Source organism: Semicossyphus pulcher, unplaced genomic scaffold (assembly GCF_022749685.1).
Source record: "Semicossyphus pulcher isolate SPU_LCO1_2020_fin unplaced genomic scaffold, fSemPul1.0.p SCAF_14, whole genome shotgun sequence".
Taxonomy (NCBI): Eukaryota; Metazoa; Chordata; class Actinopteri; order Labriformes; family Labridae; genus Semicossyphus; species Semicossyphus pulcher.
This window is the reverse complement of record NW_027211648.1, coordinates 28,434,036-28,450,610: the sequence shown is the minus strand read 5'-3', so window position 1 is coordinate 28,450,610 and position 16,575 is coordinate 28,434,036. Positions and strand designations below refer to the sequence as shown.

Below are 16,575 nucleotides of genomic sequence, written 5' to 3'. Positions count from 1 at the left end.
TGCAACACAGCTGTAAGCATGAAGAAGGAGGTGGAAGACAGAGAGAGAAAAAAAAAATGTCGCCACTATCAGGAAGAAAAGACTTTAGTGCTTGTTTTAAACCTTCCCCTGTTTTTTGTCTGGAGAAATTAGCCAACAGTTGCATGAAGCCAACACAACTCATGAGTTTACTGACTGACAATTTTTTTATGCAAAAATATTTTTGTCTCTTGTGAGTGGTTACTCTGCAGAAAAAAAGTTGTGTGGTCTAAACTAATGAGTTTCCTTTCGGCTTTTTAACCACTGACTGATTCACATTATAACAACTATTTAACAGAGGGAGGCCGCTGTTTAAAAAAGCCTTGACAGTGTGAGACTTCTGCTTCTGTGCTGACACATGAGTGACTATCATAATACAATAACTGCTCAAACACGGATTTTTCAGGCTTTCCTAACGTGTCATGATTCCTCAAATTAACGGCTCTCTCCTCATTCAGGCTCATTTCTCCCCCTTTGTTTATTTGCTTAAGAATGTGGGCTAAATTAATTGTGCTTGATTGGCATTAACATAGCCAAATAAGAATTTGAAATTGCTAATATTGAACGCCTCGAGGGCATCTGTGTCCCAACCCACCAGGGTACTTATCATGCCTTATTCCTCCACTGCCTGGCAGCATTGTTGGAGAGCACAGTGCTTGTTGGTTCTGTAAAATACTCCTATATGACATTAGATTTGTTTACTGCGATGGGGAAGATCAAAACAATGTGCCTCTTATACATGTACACTGCATTGGAAGAGCTCGATGTGGCCACTGTCTGTGAATGTTCTTCTGAATATTTATGTGTAAACATGAATTTATTTGAATATGTTATTGCTTGTCGCTGTCAGATGAGCATATGAGGAGTCCTGATATTCTGTTCCTCTGCCTATAGGCTGCTGCTGCAGCTTCAGCCGAGCCTCCCCCACCGGTGGAAAGAGAATGAATTAGCACCTTTTGTCCGGTAAGAAATGAACCTAATTTATAATCTAATTATGATGATGTCTCAGGGATCAAATTAGCGTTCTTTGTGTTTGCATATCTGGGTAAATATGGAAATCATCACCTTGTTTTTCCCATTTTCATTCACACAAGAGTGCACATCAGTGTCACCCTCTTTATGGTTCCACCATGCTTATATTGTAAATATTGTCCCCTGTTTGCGAGCAGTGCTCATCACTGAACACATGGCTACAACTAGCCTGTTTCAATACCCCATTCATCTTCTGCACTCTTAATTCTGGTGCTCAGCCAGCCTCGAAGCTGGAACGAGGGGGAAAAGAGTGTTAATTAACAGCAAGCCAGCCAGCGAGAGACTTCCTTTAAGTTTGCATCTTGTTTCTCTCTCAGCTCTGTGAATGATCCCGGGCCAAATAATGTGCACTGAGCCACGAGTGGAGCTCATTGTGCCTCTTTTTAAAGCCACAAATTTGTGTCATTCCCATTTGAAATACATGCACTGCACATGTTCCACATGGCTCGCTATCATCCCCATCCCTCCCTCTATTCTCCCTCCTCTCCCTCCCCTCCCTCCCTCCCTCCTTCACCACCCGGGGCCCGTGGGAAGAACTGACTCTGGGAGCAGACAGTCTGCAGCCCTGAATAAATGTATAAGAGGGAGAAGAGGAAGGGAGGGCACATTAGCAGGCAGAGAGAGCAAAGGGAGGGAGAGAGAACATATTGAGTGTTGGAGGACATACATGCACAGTGTACAGAGAGAGTGAGATACACAGATAGAGGGAGAAAGACAGAGAGAGAGAGAGAGAGAGAGAGAGAAGGAAACCGGTTCAGCTTATAGGAAAGGAGAGAGAGCATTTTAGCTTCCTTCAAACATCTCTCCCTCTCCTCCCAGCACAAACACATGCTCATACACACTCCCACCCTCTCTTCCTGACACACACACACACACTTACAGACACACACAGACACACACAGATACACACATACAGACACGATTGCTTTAGGGTATACCAGTCGGCTTTGGCAGTCCTCTCCTTTGTTGTTTTTGCTTTTGGTTAGTCTCAGCGGCAGCGCGGCGTGCGCCTGTATCGCTGGGGTGGGTGCATGTGCATGTGTGTGTGGAGTCTGCGAGGCGGTGTGTGAAGGATGCCACTAGCAGTACCCGGGTAAGTCAGCTCCTTCCTTCCTTCCTTCCTATGCCTTTCTTTCTCTCTTTTTCTTTGTGCTTCTCTTTCTTTTTCGTTCTCCTCTCTGATCTGCGGTCTCTCCATCTCGCTTGGGATGCTTCTCTCCTCCTACCGTGCACACCCTCTACGCACAGCTCTGCTCTCTCTCCCTCTCTCTCTATCTCTCTGTGTGCTTTCTCTCTCCCCCAGTGTCTCACTCGGTCTGCGTTACACCGTCTCCTCCCGACTGTGCTCTCGCCATCCCTCCTTCCCTCGCCTGTTTCCTCCGCTCTCTCTCTCTCACTCTCTCTCTCTCTCTCTCCTCCTCGCTCTCTCTCTCCAGGCTGCGCCTCATTGGTGTGTCCTGATTCCCTTTTTCCATTAGGCTCCAGGCCCATTGGTCGCCCGCCTTCCAACCATTATCTCTACTCTACCAACCCCTCTGTCATCCTTTCTCCCTTCGCTCTCCCTCCTTCCCTCATTCCCAGTCATCTCTCAAGTCGTAAAAATGATTTGCATGCAGGAGGAGAGCACAACTTTGCAGTGAGCACAGTGAGTGAATTTGGGGAGAGCGTAAAGGAAGAGAAGTAAAAGAAAAAGGAGAGGAAGCGCATTCTGGAGAGCAGGAGGAAAAGTTTAAAGAGAAGACTGCAGTTGGTAGGTCACTTGTGCTTGTTTGTGGCATCTTATGTCTTTGCTGTTAAGTTGATTGAAGACATTAGGATCGTCTACAGTCTTGTAAAGATTATATTTGAGTGGCGTGACCAAAAACTAGATCAACCAATTACAAGTCTTATTTCAGGATAGTTCAGTTTTCTTTCAGTGTTGTTTGCTCCATTGTAACTGATTGTTCGGACAGTGTGCTCTCATGGTGCTGGTGCAGCGGTTTATGTAGGAAAAGTATCGACAGCTTCAATCATTTGGTTAGTTTACAATTGTTCCAGTGATGTTGCTCCGGGATGGATGATTTTACGACTATGTTGCATTGGTTGTGACTCTTTGGAATTGCTTCACCTTCTTAAAATGAATAAGTTTGCCCTGTACATTGCAGTTTTATTGCACAAAGTAGCATGCAGAAGAAGAGGTCTAATGGCAGCGTGCATTTAAAAGTTTTGTGCTCCTGCTGTGGATAATGCTGCACTGCAAAGTTCACTTGTGTTGCAGAATTGGCTAGTTTTCTGAAAGCATCACTATAAATAAAAGCATGTTTAAATTGTTTATTTTTGTAATATGATAAAAATAATTGTATAAATGAAGCTCCCACATGCCCTCTAAGTGTTCTTATGCTTCGGTAAAATCAGTCTCTAACTTTGTGTCTTCTGTTTGCTGTCAGTCTGAGATTTAGAAGGTAGCGAACATGCTGTTTGGCATCCAGGGAGGGTAGGCTCTGTGCACGCCAGAAAACAATTACAAGTAGTGGAAACAGAAAAAAAGCCTGATGGAAGCGAAGGAGAGAATTTGAAGTTGGAAGACAGCGTGAGTTCTAAACTTCAAATGCAGGAAACTCTTTGGTTGAGTTGCACACGCGTGAACTGGTCCCTTCGGTTTATATTTCATCCTACACACACACAGTATTTCTCTGTTTTTTCCTGTTAGAAAAAAGACAATGCAGATGTTGTTGTTTGCGCCTGCCCGTGCTCCCGTGGGTGGCATATACTGTACACACACAGCAGAAGGCAGATGCGCTGCAACATGTTTAATTCTGTCAAGACAAACAAAGCTCTGACACAAAGTGAGCTACTTGTGTCTTCTCTTCCTTTGCCCAATGTGTGTCAAAATGAATGTTTCTCATGTCAACAAATGATGGAGACAATGTTTGGGGACATCTGGGGATACTGTGAGGGATTGAAACACAGCGTATTCCCATGCCAAGAAGATTTTTATGACAAGAAATCAACCTGCATGATGTTGCCGTAGAAGGGGTCCTCTCCACAAAATCCTTCCTTTGGTATCTGGAAGTTTTTAGTTTTATGGATCCAGTCCGATCAGAGATGTTTATTATAATACCAAAATTAGACAGAAGCTTGTGAACACTGCAGCCACTAAATCCTGTCATGATTTCCATATTTGAAATCATTTAATTGCAAGCTTTCATATTTAGTACTTTCACTCAGTGCCCGGTATCTTGCATAAATCACTTCATCGAGGCAGTTTGTTTAAGAAGCTGTGCATGAAGTGAATCCATGTTCTCTGGATTGTTCCTTTATCTGGAAGAGGAAGTAAATGTCTTGCTTGTTAGGGGGAGACTCGTGTTGGTGTGCCGAGTCTGTGTGCGACTGCGTGCGTGTTTGTGCCACCATGGTGCCTGATGTGCTTTGCTGAGCGAGCCGAGGACAGGGAGACAGCTGAATGTGATTAAATTATAGAGGGAAAGCACGCTACCCGGGTCTTGCTGAGACCAACATTGCGGGAACCCCCCCTCCCATCTCTCTGTCTCTCCTTCTCTCTCCCTCTCTCACTCTGGTATGAATGTAGAAGAACCCTGCCCGTCATAATCACAACAGTCTAGTCAGAGCTGGAGGGGAGAGGAAATTGAGTGTTGATGGGATTGCTGAATATGGACCGTAAGGTCATAAGAAATGCACTCATGCACTGTACTTAGGTGCTGTAATGTGTGACAGTCTCTGCCTCTGTGCTCGGTACATTGTATATTACTCTATTGTTATAAATTGTAGATACTTATTGTACCTATGACTAAACACAGTGTTGTAATATGAAGAAAACCTGCAGCTTTTTAAAAGCATGTACGGCAGATGGGTGCAGAGTCTTTACGGCAGCCTCGCGTGGGAGAAACTGTATGTCCCTTACTCCTCAGCAGCCTAATGAATGAGCAGCAAAAAGCCTCCTGGGGATCCCCTGCATGCTATTGGCAGCAGTGGGTTGGGGGTGAGGGGCAGCCATGTGCTAATATTAGCCTCCATGTTGAGTGGCTGGATCACACATACACAGACTAGCATGTCTTAGCCATGCAGTAACATAGCATGACTCTGCAATCATGCTGCAGTAAATGGTCTGTGTGATGTGCTGAAGTGGTCACTTCTGCAAATTCCTTCACTGGTGGGAATTCTGCACATGCAGAAGTATGAACTCGAATGACTGCAATGTGTTCAGAATCATATTCAGTACTTTGGTGTTAATTGATGTACAGGACATCTCTTAATTTTGTATGATAAGCGATGTACTGTCACAGTACAGGAGTTGATAGAACATGTTTTTTAAAGTACTTTCAGGAAAACGTTCATAATATAAACAAACACAACGTCGTGTGCATGAAATCTAAGTTTAAAAAAGTTTCTGCAACCAGAACTGTTGGATCTGCATTTGTATTTATCACAGCCCCGAGACATCCGACACTTTGGCCATCCAAACAATTGTATTATCGTTAGCAATTAAGATAGCCACTAACGTTTGCCTTTATTAATAAACAGCAATTAAGAAAATAAACATAATGATAAATCTTTGACTATTAATAAAAAAGGTTTGAGATTGGCTACAGTATCCAAAAACATATTATCTTGTAACTCAAGTGATCGATGAAGTAATAGAACCCCTATCAATCATTGTGTGAATCAACTGTATCAAATTATATTGATTCTTTGGACAACATGTTCAACCTTATCTCGACGTGCCATTAGATTCTCAAAATAAATGTATCATTGAGAATAATTAATAGATCAATCTTCTTTCATCTCTGCTGCTTGATTGTTGATCATTAAATTCACACATCCATTTACAAAGTAATTCCTTTGAGTACATTCCTTATGTTTGGGTTTCTGCACAGAGAGAACAGTGCGAGCGTCATACACCGTCTGTATGAAGCGTCTTCGCACATGTGAGAAAGAAGAGGCTGCTGACACCATGTGTGTCATGAGGAGGAGACCGCACTGCAGGAGAAATGCTTTCAAAACCAGGGAGAAAAGTTGTCCCAATAAAAGAGAAATAACACATAAAATCAGCCCAATAATACGATAAAAAAGACTCGTTATTAGTTATTTTATAACAAACTAAAACAAATGAACTGAAAGATTTTTACTATGGCACAACTGCTTGATCATAAAATAAAGATTTGTGTTTGGGTTGTGGTGGCTGCATCGTGTCTCCTGTTAAATTAAAGAAAGACAGCCATGCACCTTGCAATTTTTGCAACAAATTATGTCTGTACCTTTAATTCTTTGTAGTTGAATAGTAATTATAGTTTAAAATTGTAACCTGGTGAAGATGATTTAACCTCGGATTACCTGCACGCTCTCTCGGAATCACTGCCATCTGCAGCCTGTGCTGTGCTGAATGCAGCATCCAGTAGCTCATGCCACCTCCAGCCCAACACCTGGAGAATATCTCCCCAGCACAGAGCAGATCAGCCTCTCTCCCTGTGGTGAAGGCAAACACTGGCCTGCTAACATAACCTGCCCTTGACGCCAGACTGTGGTGCTCTTATAGAAGAGCTGGCCTGCAGTATGCTTGCCCACGCCACGGAGGCTGTCTGCCGTCTTTCCTTAAGATGAATCATAGCACGACACGAATCGATTAGGCAGCAGCCGAGATTATTTTAAACATTTCCTCTCATATTCACATTATTCCAGTATCGTCTCATTTTTTAGTCTTCTGATCTCGAACAAAGGCCAGAGGGATCAGCCTGTGGTTTGCGTGGTGCATGTGTAACCTCGTGAACCTGTGTGAAGACACCATGGGGAATCAATGTGTTCTTCCAATCAGCCTCAATGACGTGGTCAAGCCAGGGCGGAGAGGGGATTGATCTATTTGAGCAGACACAATGTCAATACTGATGTCTACTCAGTGTAAGATGTAGCTGCTCTCGTGTCCTTCACACATGCATCTCTGCTGCGCTCGCTGCTACAGGCTTTTAATTATGGAACATTCATCACTCAGACCCAAAATAACTTCATGGAACTACTGTATTTAATAACTCAACTAAATACTGTTATTTTGTCTTCTTGTATGTTTGCTGTATAAATAATCAATGAAATAGGAAGCAACCATCCAGATAGAGCTAATGCCTCTGTTAACTCGTTTAACTCTGCAGTAGAAATGTTCTGCAAGGGCATAAACTGGTGTTTTGTGCTTGTTATGTAATTTCCAGGAGTATTTCCAAATGCATCATATCCCTAGAATCTGTACAACTAATGCTACAAGTTTATGTAGTTAATCAGGCATAGAGATTGATAAAAGTATAGGAATGCTGTAATCATTTAGGGAGCAATATGACCAAAGTCTTAATCTATTTTTATAAACGTTTTTTTCGTCCTAAGTAAGTAAATGTTCAACATCAGCCAGTTTGTGCAAGGCAAACTGGCGAACCCGCTGCATGCATTGTTTGCCGTGCACCATTTCCAGCTTGTACAGCAGTTCCAGTCAGTCGCGCTGCTAACGTCAGCTAGCTCCAACAGCCTTGACCAACGCCCACAGAATAGCCCCTACCTGCGATGCGTGGACCTCTCGACCCACCCAGTCATTCGCGACATTCCCCACTCACTACATCTCGGACGCCTGGCCCGGGTGATGCACGAAAGCCACACGGCTGTGAACGTGGATCTGCATTTGCCCACACAAGCTGAAAATCGATGCCTCAAAGAGCTGCAGAGCATTATTGTGATTGTTTTGAAAAACATACAAAATAGTAGTTTTACAGTTTTCTGTGTAAAAATCTGATCTAATGTGGCAGGTGTCTGATAAATACAGAGGTAGCTGGTCTGTTCTTATTTCCTATAACTTAAACTTGATTTTCTTAAATGTTACAGTTGAAGTCGAGCATGAAACAGTGTTTTATTTTTGCAAGTTAAGCAAAAACGCACTTTTGTGTTCGGTTCTGTGTATTTGCATGATTGTATCAAATATAAAAGCTGCATAATCTTGAACACATTTGACGGTGCTTTAATGTCATGTAATAATTTGCCACTGCGGTTTTCTTAGCACACAGCAGACTGGAGTAAATCCTGAAATAAAAACCCCTTTGTAACAAATAGGGCATTGATTGTGAATCGGGAATCGGTTTGAATCGAGAATCGCTTTTGGATCGAAACGTGAACGTAAGAATCGAAATCGAATCGAATGTGAGATATTGAAAGATTCACACCCCTATAAATGAGTACTTTTTGCAAGATGCTTTATGTTGATGTTTTTCCCCCTTTGCCTTTATTAGAGAGGACAGTGGATAGAGTCAGAAATATGGGAAGAGAGAGCGGGGATGACGTGCAGCAAAGTGAGAGTCTCTGTACATGACATGCGTGGTTTTACTGCTGAGCTAAACAGGCGCCGCTGAATATGAGTGTGAAGGTGACGGTGTCGCTCCTACATTGGTACTTTTGCTTGCAATAATGTCATTTATCTATCTTTGAATTTTTCATATTTCCTTAAAATCTGCGCGACCAATATTATTTTATTATTTTAGACCAATTTAAACAGGATTATGGAAACAACTAGCTTCCATGGCTAGTTCACGGCCTCTTCCCCGTCGTCACCATGTTGTACACCGGTGTAGCGTAACGCAATGACATCATCAACCATTGAAGACATTGTGACGCAAAGATGGAAGCTTTAACTTTCTGTTGTACAAAGAATGAAGGCTCTTGCTGTTATGGTTATTTTAGATCGATTTAAACCGTGCAGCACAAGAGGTCAAGGTTCTTAGGGGTAAATAAGTCATTGCAGTGTTTCAGGAGGGTGAGGCATTTACTGAAAACATCTTTGTGATTCTGTTAGGATGTACTTCTATGTGATTTCAGTCTCTTTTAAAGAGGGATGTGCTTGCTCAATGTTCTTATGCAGTACGTGTATAATTAAAAGCTTTAAATCAGCATTGGAATTTAAAAAAGAAAGGAAACAAAACGTTTAACTGGAAAACATAAAAATATGAAATACTTTACGACAGGACAGCGCCTTGATATGGTTGTTCCTCCCTTTTGTAAAATAGGTGCAGAGAGAGATTTTAGGTGTGGGTATCCCTCCAGAGATAGCAATGGTGCCCCCCCCACAATACACACACACACACACACCTCTGTGCCTTTACTCAGGGAAAACATGATCTATCTCCTGGCGGGCAGGCCAATTAAAAACCAATCAGGCTGCTCGAAGTGCGCTGGTAATGGGAAAGCCACAGCAAAGGAGGAAGTGGGGCTGATTAATGGACATTTTCACCTTGTGGCATAACAGCCTCCCACAGGCATCCATCACCCCGGGGGACACCTACACCTACCTACAGCCTGGACCTCACACTCATACAGCACTGTCAGACATATTGTGTAAGTTGCAAATGTCTGAGTATATGATGATGAACATAAAGTGCCAGAATAGGTTACAGTAGCTTTATATTTTCCTGCCTGTTACGTACGGCTGGGTGAAAATATGCTCTTGATATGTGATAGTTGGTAAATGTTTGACATTTTAGCATGATGTTGACAGATCTCACTGCATTACACAGTGTAAAAACAAGACAACAGCCTGTCAGTCTGGAGGTTTTGAGCGTGCTCATTTACGACTGCAAAACGTGTCGGACCAGCTGCTGAAGAAAGTCGTTGTCCTCTGGAAAAGAGGGGGAAATGCATGGAACAGAGGGGCAGGAAGGCATCTTAAAAGTGACTTTGTGTTGTCCTCCTAAGCTGAGGGGAGATGTTAACAAAAAATGGTATCACATCATCAGTTATTTTGACATTAGTGGTGGTTTGCTAGCAGCCCCCTCACGGGACAGCGTCGGGAAACTGGTTTTCATTCTTAAACTTTTTTACTTTACTGATTCTTTTGTGTTTTAACCAGCTTTGACCAAAGTGTATGTTTGGTTTGTAGAGGTGGAGACCTCTGCAGATAATTTGTCCACCAAGAACAACCTTGGGAACAATGAACATTTACCGAATGCTAACCTAAAAACAAGCTAGGCTACTAGAAACAAGCTGAGGTAATGTTAGCAGCAGCTCGGCTTGCAGCTCCCCTAGACATGCTGTGTCTGCACAAGAGCAACGGAGACATATTAGAAGACACCAGGGCTTTGAAAGAATTCAGCGTGATTTGTTCGAATTATATCGCACACTAACGTCAGCGCTTCTGAGGTGCGTCGATGTCGAGATGATTCTGTAGAATGGTCTTGTACTAGAAGCGTAGCTCTGATTGGGAAAGAGTTAAGGCCGTGAGAGTGGGGTGGTAGAGCGAGTGAGAGAGAATGGAAGTGTGTGTGCACGAGTTACGTGAAGTGTCGGAAGAGTAGAGAAAAGAGTGATCGGTAGCTGTATAAACAACAGAACTAAAGTACAGTTTAGGCTGTTTGTTAAAGCTTACGACTCCTCAAGACTCGAGCCGCCCTCCCGTGTCTCGCTTGCTGCTGGCCTATTAAAGTGACGAGAGTTAGCCCCAAAGCTAGCTACAGCTTTGGCCCTGGAGCAGAACAACAATAAGTCTCCGCTGTGCTTTTTGACTACGGTCGGGACGCTGAAGCAGGAAAGGTTAACAACAGCTCGGCTCGTTAGTTTCCTCCGTTGGTTTGTAGCAGGCAGCGTGTTATCGCCATCTGTTGGAATAAACACTACTGTAAACGTGATCGCATTCTGGGACTCTGGACAGCAGGTTACTCATTTGTTCGTGGGCAAGCGTAGTCTGCTCTCAATTCCTCACATCATTACAGTTCGAACTATTAATAATTCACCAGGTTCGAACGATATATTGAATTTGGATTGCAAACGACAGCCCTAGAAGGAACACAGATTTTTTTTAAAGTTAAAGTTATAATTATCTTTACATTATTAAATGAATACAGCCTCAAGAATGAGTGATAGACAACGTTTCTTCAGGCCTTCATCATTACCAGGATACTCCTCCTGCTGGCAGTATTATCAAATTATATATTATAGATATTGATTCATGTAGAACAAATATAACTCAAGTGATATTTTTTGCCGTATCGCCCAGCCCTTCTGATATGTTAGTCACTGGGATCTGTTGTTGTAAGGCCATACTGACTGACCCTTGGCTGATTTGCTCTGCATCCTTTCATCCTCAGACATTTCACACTGAGAACATGCTGATCTGCGTCTCTGTGAAAGCTTCTCCTGGAAAGTTCCTAATAGCATTAATAACCAAACCTCTGCCCTCCTCTGGTATTTACAGGCTTTCGAGCTGATGCTGCTGTCTATTTTTGTTGTTTTGTCAAGCAAAAGCCGGACTTTCCCACAGGGTGCAGACACATTTTTAACAGTAGGGTCAGGACGCGCTCGCTAAGGAGGAGAGGAAAAGCTGTGTTTGTGTCTCTCCCTCCGGTGCCATTGTAAGGCAGCGAGCATTCAAAAGAAACGTATTAAACGGTGCGAGCGAGGTTCGTTCCATTTCAGGAGCTGCTGTGACCTACTTCACACAGCCAGGCAGCTAGCTGTAAATAAGGATTTTCATAACCTGGTTTGGCCTTTTCCCATTAGAGGCACAACTGCGCCTTGAAGAATATTACAAAGAGCACCGGAGCAGCCGCTACGATATCATCAAAGCACTGACCTTGAGTGTGCGTGTTGCTGTCACGGGGTTACAATTAGTATTAGTAGTACATTTAGTATGAACTGAAGGTTGTGTATGTAAACCATGATGGAAAAGGAAGCTACAAAAGCAGGCAGTTCAATCCTTTGTGCCCCGTGCTAAACCATCTGAATAGTGCTGTTAATTCTCCTGATGCCAGCATGCAGAGCAGGGAGGACATGCTATCAGGGATTGTAATTGCAGCTGGTTTAGTGAGCTGAACCTCAAGTTCGCATGAAGCTCAGTGATGGGCTCAACCATGGCAGGTTTTCCTGATATGTTCCTCATGCAAAGGGAGGCATGTGTTAGATGTCTAAAGTGTGTAATGCTTTGATGAAACATGACAAACAGATTGATTATTATATAATTCAGAAACATGTTTTTGTCGCTCTGATGTAAATGCGACTTTGACGTGGCTCATTAGTTAAAAAGTAGAAGACTTGCAGCCTTTTAATGGCAGTAGTTTGGATCAAGCCATGTGTGGCTTCAAGCCAACTTTGTTTTACCCGTGTTACCCGAGTCTTGAAATTTCAGAGGAATGCTTGATTAATGCTACTCAACAGATGTATATATAGATGCAGCTTTCGGGGTTCTTTTTATTTAGTGTTGCTCATTTTCACTTGCCACAGTAATTGTCTCCCCATAGGTTAATTTAAAGATGCAATCTGCAATATCTGGGAATGTATTTTTTTATATGCAATGTTACAATTTAATTTAGCAGACGTACACCTGAGAGTTAGTACAACACAAGCAACGATCGAGACAGGAGGGAACGAAGTCAGTAAGAGCCAACAAGCAGCTTCATGTGCGATCGGACACTGGTGCTGACAGGAAGTGCACTTTTTTATTTCTTTTTATATAATAATCATCAGCATCATCAACAACATCCTCAATGTCATCACCATCAATAGCATCAATATGATGAAGTGCAGAGGTGTTCATGAAAGAGCTGGGTCTTTAGCTTTAAAGAATTCAAGGTGTCACAATTTCATTTTATTCTAATATAGGTGTTTAGATGTTTATTTATTATGCCGTCACGATGTCATTGGGTGCAGACTCAAGCCACTCCTTGTTTAAGGGCCCGGTCAGACAGAACGCGTTTTGCAGGCTGTAAAATGCGAGGCGAACCGCACTGCCTTTTTTGTGGAAGTAAACACCCGATCAGACAGAGCGCGTTTTAGCAGCTGGGGGCGGCTTTTTTTTCTACTGTTGTTAAGACAACCACAGAATCATTAGCTGTCATTAACCTAACCGTTATATTGTAAAGTGACAGAAGGCTCGCCTCTCCTTTCATCCGATTTGACAATAAGAAAAAACGCCAATGACGTCGGGCGCTTTTCTGCTTTGAGTTGAAGTTTTTTTAACTTGAGGTGCTCAGAGCGTTTCCTCAAAAACGCGAGGCGCACAGAGCGGAAAAACACGAGGCGCTCTGCAACGCAAAAGCAGCGCCCAAAAAGCTCATTGAAAACAATGACAAAAGCTGCTAAAACACGTTCCGTCTGATCGATGTATGTATGAACGTGATGAAGGTCGAGCACGGAAAGGTTGCAAATTAATATATTAATGCATGTAACACAGTGTGCAAACGTCTTTTTGCAACCTGTGTTGCTGCATGTTTGTGATAAGTCAGAAGAACATTAGTCTCATTTTGTGTCCGGATGCAAACTCATTTTTAGTCTGGCATTAATGTTTAGTGAAGTTAATTATTTTTAACATCAGCCGTCTTATTTTGCTTAAACTTTTACTAATTGAATCAGCTCTATTATTCATTGACTGTTGACATTTTGTCTCCGCAAACAATGAAAAGATGATTCAGGAAGCAAAATGTTTCAATCACAACAACACCCGCCTCCTCATTAATGACGCTATCACTGCAGCGTCACTACAGTCCCCAGATACTTTGGGTCAAAGAGACAAAGAGTTTGGTTACAGCCAGACATGTAAACCTTTCTATCACGGCGTGTTAGGGTAACAAGCATATAAAGGTATTCAGGAGGAAATGTAACAGGAAACAGAGAAAGAGGGAAAAAAAGAGGACTCTGTAGGCCCGTCTGGGGGGAAAGTGGTGTGATATTGGAAAATGATTACCAAACAGGCATCCATTATTCAACAGGGCAATCAGGGAGGGCACAATCTCCTTATTTATGCTAGCTCAGTAAATCAGATTTGTCGGTTTTGATCACTCTAAAATCTCCCAGTCACACGCCGGCAATATTGGGCGAATATTACACTGTCTAATGGGTAATTGATGGCGACATGTGACACCGGTCGAGACGAATGGACGGCCTACAGGAGCAAGGAGGAGGAGGGGGCGGCGGGGGGTGTTTGAGGTGTAGGGAGGAGTGATGAGTGAAGAGTTGCATTCAGCAGGCTTATTACAGGCTCCTCATGTACAGACTGGTTCCTCTTTTCCACAGAAACACTGATGTGCAGGACAGAAATACAGAACTATATGTACTGCTGACTTAACATGGGTCCCTATTAGGGATGCACGATATTATCAGCACGTTATCGGTATGTGCAGATTATGGCTCGAAAATGACATATCTGCATCGGCACAACGCTTTAATTCTGCCTAAATGCTCGATGATTCTCTAAAAAAGCTTGACGTAATGCTACGACATTAACTCAGCGCGAGTGTGCCCACGCACTGCCTGCGCAATGTTATCAACAATATACAAATAAAGACTAAAACATCACAGAAACTCGAGCCAATGAACAGAAGTTAAACAACTTTCACAGCTAGCTAACAGTTAGCTCACATTCTCATTTTACCGGACGTTACAACATCAAACACGCTGAAAAAACACTCGCGGCCAAAGCCGACGCTAACAGAGTGTAACATAAACATCAGTGCAAAACTAATTAGATATTCATGGACGCACTCACGATTAAAAGAGTCTGTCGGCGATCACTGATGTCTGCGTAGTAGCTGCAGTAAACAAGTCCGGGCATGTCTCCCTCACTGCTGTGTTTCGGGGGGGATGCTGCGTTCAGGTGCGCTCAGAAACGTGAGTGACCTTTTGTACAACGACTCTTCCGTCAAGCGTCAAGCAAAATCCAATATCATGCATCCCTACTCCCTATGACATCTGTTTTATTTCCCCATATTCTGTGGTCTACGTTTACATTCTTTCTGGCTTCTGTGTTTAACAGTTCAAGCACATTTTGGCATCAGAGAGTGTTTGGACTTGTGGTGGGGGATAACATTTCAAACATTCAATAAAAAAAGTAATAAAATCAATGAATTGGCCTTCAACTATTTTGCATTTCAGTAATTGCTACAGTAGTTCTGAAACAAAACAAAACATTGCGTCCTTTTGCTCTCCTGACTCATAGCAGTCGTTTGGATATTCCTCTGCTCTGTATTTTGCTGTTAGTCTCAAATTCTTCTGGTATTTTTTTGGTGTCATTTCGACCAGCTGACAGGTTGTAACAAACTTGCCCAGCTGACTTTTGTGCGAGTTGATTGGCTGTTGAAACGGGCCCTGCTCCCTAACAGCAGCCGAGGATGAGTTGCTGCTTACACTGCTTCAACTTATAGCCAACGTAAAGATTATTTTTTTTATAGTCAGGAATCTTTGGTTTGAACTGGGCTTGACCTGTCTCAGAGGGTGTCTTTGACGTGTGTGTGTGTGTGTGTGTGTGTGTGTGTGTGAGGTGGAGGAGGGAGGAGGGAGGACAGACGCATCTTGCATGTAAAAAATGTCAATAATGTTACGTTGAAAACAGATTTTAAGCAACGGCATTGCAGAAATCAAAGGGTCCTATAAACAAGGTATTGTACTAAACACTATGTTGTTGTCATAGACGGTGAAATTGGCAAGTTTTGTTGTGCTATTGACCCATATTAGCTTTTTTTTCCCTTTGAAATATTTGCGTGTTTTAGCTGCAGCACACGCAGAAAACTGGAGGCATGTTGAAAGAGAAGCAAACTTTACTCACTATTAAAATAAATGCAGCTGGTGTACAGAGTTAGAGAAAGCGTGATTGTGTGTGTGTGTGTGTGTGTGTGTGTATGAAGATAAATGTCTGTGATTGTTTTATGTATGAGCGTGTGTGTGTGTGTGTGTGTGTGTGTGTGTTGGGAGGCAGGCAGGCAGACATGATGTGCTCTGAGTCGCTGCGTCTCTGTGAGGGTGGCCTGACCTCTGCCTTCAGCTCCGCTTCACAGGACAGCAGCAAATAAGAGGTGTCATCACATGACAGCAGCATAGCCCCTCTTTAGGACTGACAGCTCACACACACACACACACACACACTCACACACACAAACATACACACGCGTCGTACCATATTCTCTAATGCAAGCAGGCACATGTGTACACATGCACACAAACATGCAAGTTGAGGCAACAGTTGAAAATGAACAAACATAGACGCATAAATATTGACACACACACACATTTGCAGAAAACACAGCGCAGATCAATAAGTTTGTTTTGTGAACATGCAGCTTTTGTTTGGGGAACCATCATTTGGATTCAGTTTTGACCACTTAGTGCTTACGCTCTGCTTTGACTAGCTCTAAAAATCAAACTCAGATGCAGAGAGGATTGTGTCAGACAACAATTCGAGCGCCTTCTTTTTAATTTCAGTCCTCTTTAAAGGGAATCAGAACGATGCTTGCATTTAAAAGGCCATTTAAGTTTAGATAATCTGTCTTTCTGTTGAGTGAAATCGATCATGTTTCTTTTCTTTTTGAGCTTGGTTGTGATGTGACATCTTGTCAAAGGAGCTCGTCAGTAAATGCATCCATATAGGCAACGCAATGCTCTGTCAGTGTTTGATCAGAGATTTAGTGTGTTGATGCTTTCAGGGAATTACAAGAAGCAGTGGGGGAACTGAAGTGGCAGTTTGACCAGGGCTGCGCGATTATGGCCAAAGTGATCACAATTATTTAGATCAATATTGGGATCAAGACT

General features: G+C 42.8%; 1 protein-coding gene across 4 annotated transcripts in view; it reads left to right on the top strand.

The window, feature by feature from the left end:
- The first annotated feature begins 1,885 nt into the window (after positions 1-1,885).
- Positions 1,886-16,575, top strand: part of myt1lb (myelin transcription factor 1-like, b) — a 138,013-nt gene continuing 123,323 nt past the window's right edge. The window contains exon 1 of one of the 4 annotated variants that reach the window (XM_069661295.1): positions 1,886-2,143. The gene's annotated coding sequence lies outside the window, so the exon portion shown is untranslated. Of the gene's footprint in view, positions 2,144-2,409; positions 2,801-16,575 lie in introns of those variants that run through there. The other 3 variants (XM_069661294.1, XM_069661296.1, XM_069661297.1) reach the window with 3 other exon arrangements.